Consider the following 4,916-nt stretch of genomic DNA (forward strand, 5'->3'; position numbering starts at 1 on the left):
GGCCTAGACCCTTCATCAGAAAATGAAGGGTCTAGGCCCGAAACATCAGCCTTCCTGCTCCTATGATGCTGCTTGGCCTGCTGTGTTCATCCAGCTCTACACCTTGTTATCTCCAATTTCGATTGGCTCTGTTTCCACCCTTTGCTTGGAGTGACCAGTAAATCTGCTCAACATTATGGTCCTATAGGCTTGCCAGGACCTCTCATATAAACTGCTCAGATTATTAATGTGGAGAGACCCCGTGCCCTATAATATGTTAACCCAGTGGCCTCCAACCGAGCAAGGGACTACTGGACAGCTCACCATTTCACTGAGGCCTGTCCCATCACTGGAGTGTCCTCCCCCATTGTCACTGTCTCTTGGGGAGAGGGCGGACTCGGAGTCTGGGTCCCTAGATTCACCACTAACTACTCTAACAGGCACTCATGTCTGGCATTTCCAGGGGCAGAGCGGTGTGATACCGTCTTCTGGGATGGGAGTCCCATTGAGGACACTCCTGGGCCCAACCTGTCCACATACAAAGCAGGACTTACCACCTCCATCTGTCCCTCAGTCTGTACAGCCCTGAGCTGCTCAGGATGGATCTCTCCCTCTGCTCAGCCCCTCATTCCTCCAGGCCGCTGGCACCATCTGTGGGGTTGCTTTTCTTTTTGATGTCTCCTGCATTTCTCTTTCCCATCTCTGAGCCATCCACGTAGGAGCCAAACTTCTGCCTAAGTACTGTCATTCAAATCACAATGGTTAACATGTTGCCTGAGCCTGGGGTGTGCTTTGGGAAATCAGGGCTCTGAGCCAAATGGATTTCCTTTCTTCCAGGTTGTCTGGTTGGAGACCTGGCCCAGAGAGAGCGTGGAAAACAGCTGCAAAGGGTGTAGGGAGTTCAGCCTTCCTCTGCCAGGTTTTATGAAGGTCAGAAATCACACGACACTAGGTTATAGTCCAACAGATTTATTTGAAAACACAAGCTTTCGGAGCCTCGCTCCTTTTTCAGGTGATTTGTGACCTTGTCTAACACTGGCACCTCCACGTCAGATTTTAAGAAGATCCTCAGCTAGATCACCCCAGTTGTACCCCACTGCATCCTTAATGGCCCTCTAAAGTCCTTCGCTGGTGTTTTAGTCACTGGGAGAGCTGAGCTGACACTGCTGTTATAGGCTAGCAATACAAGTTTCTTTTCCTCCCCATCATCCAAACCCTGTTCTAAGTGGATCTGGTGCATTTGCTGGAAAAAAAAGTACTCTTCCACTGGATCGTCTGGGTTAAAAGGTACCAGTCCTTTCAGCGTGTCCCTCACTGGCTGATGTGAAAGGACGTGTTGTATTGTAGGGATCTAGAGGAATTGTTAGCATTCTCCTCAGTGCTGGATTGAATGGTAACAACATGGTTCATCATCAAGGTATCAGGGACACAGCATTTTTGAGAGGGTATGGATGGGATGTTGCACTCATGTGCTGGAGATGGATCTGTGTCCAGTGACTCACACCCATTTCCATGCCCCTTCTGTCACCTGTACTGCCAGATTGCAACGAGAACATCCCAATCAGGGCCATTCACACCCCTATTGTTCGATAAAGCATAAACTATGCTCCACTTTGCTTTCAGCTGCACTTTTAACTGCTCAATCTCCGTTAAAGCATTTGGTGAGGTCCCCTGTTTCTCCTTACTGGGTCATTGTCAACATCTGGTGTACTGCCCTTATCCTGCTCTCTAGATCTTCACACTGCCTCCACAATTGGGTGATTTGCTGCTGGTTCTGCTGTCTTACTAATTCTATCCTTTCTTTCTGATGACCCAAGCTGTTTATCATATGTTGCTGAACCTCAAACCAGGTAACAGATTCCCTACACTGCACCTGTTTTTCCAATATCTCTTTGGTCATTTCTTCAATGTTACTATCAGCTCAGCTTTATCCTGCTGTCGGATTCTGACAACCCGTTACAAACTTCCCATTTCAGTGATAGCAGTTGATATTGCAATTCCCTTTCTTAGTCTCTCCTTCACTTCACCCTGTGTGTTCTCCTCACAATCTATCCCCACCCCCTAAGCGTTCCAGGGAAAGATCTCCCACAGACCCCCATCCTTTTGTGGAGAGCTTGTGGATCCACGTAAATCATGTCTCATGTTCTTTTGGTGCCATTAATTGTGCTGGTCTGGCTCCCTCTCCCTAATGTCTCTGTCTCTCTCTGTGGGTCCCTGACTCTGTATTTTTTTTATTCATTCACAGGATGAGGGCGTTGCTGGCCAGGCTGCATTTATTGCCCATCCCTAATTGCCCAGAGGGCAATCGAGAGTCAACCACATTGCTGTGGGTCTGGAGTCACATGTAGGCCAGACCAGGTAAGGATGGCAGCTCCCTTCCCTAAAGGACATTAGTGAACCAGATGGTTTTTTTCCAACAATCATCAATGGATTCACAGTCATCATTAGATTCTTAATTCCAGATATTTATTGAATTCAAATTCCACCATCTGCCATGGCAGGATTCAAACCCAGGTCCCCAGAACGTTATCTGGGTCTCTGGATTAACAGTCCAACGATAATACCACTAGACCATCACCTCCCCTTCTATCCAGCTTTCATCGCCCTGGGTCCCTGACCCAATATCTGGCTCCTTGCCACTCTCTAAGTTCCACAAGAACGTGGGAATTAGGGTCTGGATTTCCGCTAAATCCTGTTCCGGTTCCTCTAAGTCTGAGGAGTGCCAGGAAAAAGTATTATTTGACCCCCTTCTGACACGACCAGGAGATAGGTCTTGGCTCTTCTCATGGTTTGACTCTAGAGTTTCCCACACACCTCTTTCCAACTTCGCCCACTTGTTTGCCCTACTCTTCAGAATGCCAGCTTATGGTCCGATTATAGGTGGATCAGTCCGGGCTCTCGGTCATTCCCTGGGTTCTCGGCAGCTGCCCTCTTAACAACCAGCTCAAGAGGAAAGGGCCATGAGGGAAAAGTAAACAAAACCCCAAGTTTATGGCTCACACTCAGAGGGGTTACAAATCGCCTCTACTCAACTCCACACTGGGCACCACAACCTAAGAGTTGTTTTTGTGTGTGTCTGATTACTTACTGGGATTTGTTTTACATCGATAATGAGGTGTGGTTTGTCATGAGGCAGTGGTTTATTATTGGAACACAAGACATATACATGCAATCCTACAAAAGCCATCTTTGCCTCTAAATTCCCGAGTAACCTTACAGTTCTTAAATGACTATGTTCTCACACTGGTTTAAAATCTGCTTTCAAAACATAAAATGGTAAAGAAGTTTATACTACCCCAGTAAAAGCTGGCCAGACTGAAGTCAAAGCTGTTCTTCTCACTCCCAAGGTCCTGCTTTTTGTGCTGATATTGTCTCTGCAGAGTCAGCCCCTCTGATTTGTGTGGTCTCTTTAAAAACAGCTCTCCACGTCATCCCCAAGTTACTTTGATTGAGTATGTCAGCATTGTAACTGACATGCAGATTCCTCCAATGTAGTTACAGCAGTTTGATACAGCAATGATATTAACATGCACAAAAACAGAGATTGCTGGAAAGTTTCAGCAGGTTTGGCAGCATCTGTGAAGAGAAATCAGATTTAATATTTTGGGTCCAGTGACCCTTCCTCGGAACTCAGACCTGAAACGTTAACTCTGATTTCTCTTCACAGATGCTGCCAGACCTTTTGAGCTTTTCCAGCAACTTCTGTTTTTTGTTTCTGATTTACAGCATCCGCAGTTCTTTCAGTTTTAATATAATGTCATTAACACAATCCAGTTACTCCAAGTAAATTGAGTTTCTGTCCCAAGAAAAGGTGTTACAGAAGGCAGTATTGAATATTTATTGAGCTGACCCTAGGAGCTAGGCTGTCTCAGAAACAGTTATACCAAACTCCCATCTATCTGAATCCTTGATGTGGAGGTGCCGATGTTGGACTGGGGTGGACAAAGTCAGAAGTCACATGACACCAGATTACAGTCCAACAGGTTCATTTGAAAACACAAACTTGTATTGAAAACGCTGGCCAACTGAATGGCATGCTGTTTAGTTGGCCAATTTTCACAGCATGCCATTCAGTTGGCCAGTGTTGCTTTTAGTGTTCCCAAAAGAGGTGTTATTTTATTTAATAGGGACATTCCGCTACGAACAATAGTTGAACCAAGGCTATAATGTGGTCAGTAGTTGAATGACCCTGGTGGAACTCTTGTGAAAAGGAAGGAGAATCTCAAAGTCAAAAAGGTGCTTGAACTAGTAGCCAATATAATTCATTGAGCACAGGAATTTATGCGAAAACAAGAGGAAGTTGTAAATTGTAAGTTAAGATACTGCAGCAGAGGGGTTTTGGATGAGCTCCCACCTCAATTGGGTTTGATTGGCTTCATCCAACTGCAGTTAGGGACAAGCTGCCCATTTTATTTGTAGTGACTGTAACAGCAACTACATTCACCCCATATCCTCACTCACATCTAGTCTTGTTCACCCATCACCAGTCACTTTCCAATGTTAGCTCCTAGTCCAGTATCATCACAATTTAAAACTCTCAATCTTCTGTTCAACCATTCCTGCCTGTGTAACACCTTCCAACCCTTCAGATCCTACACATCCCTTGTATTCACCACTCCAAATTGACAGTCATGCCTTCAGCTCTCTGTATCATTCAGTCCCTAGCTAACTCCACCTCTCTGTCTTGAAGCAATTTACTGCAGACGCTGGAATCTGTACTGAAAAATGCTAGAAATCACAGCGGGTCAGGCAGCATCCGTGGAGAGAAAGCAAGTTAACATTTCGAGTCTAGATGACTCTTCATCAGAGCTCTCTCTCTTTCCTCCTTGAAGCACCCTTTGATCTATTTGGGCACCTGACTTAATATCTCCTCCTTCCACTTGATATTAGGTGTTACTGACTACATGAGTTGCACTGGAACATTTAACCATGTTAAT

This window comes from Rhincodon typus, chromosome 29 (genome assembly GCF_021869965.1).
Source record: "Rhincodon typus isolate 14 chromosome 29, sRhiTyp1.1, whole genome shotgun sequence".
NCBI classification, from domain to species: Eukaryota; Metazoa; Chordata; class Chondrichthyes; order Orectolobiformes; family Rhincodontidae; genus Rhincodon; species Rhincodon typus.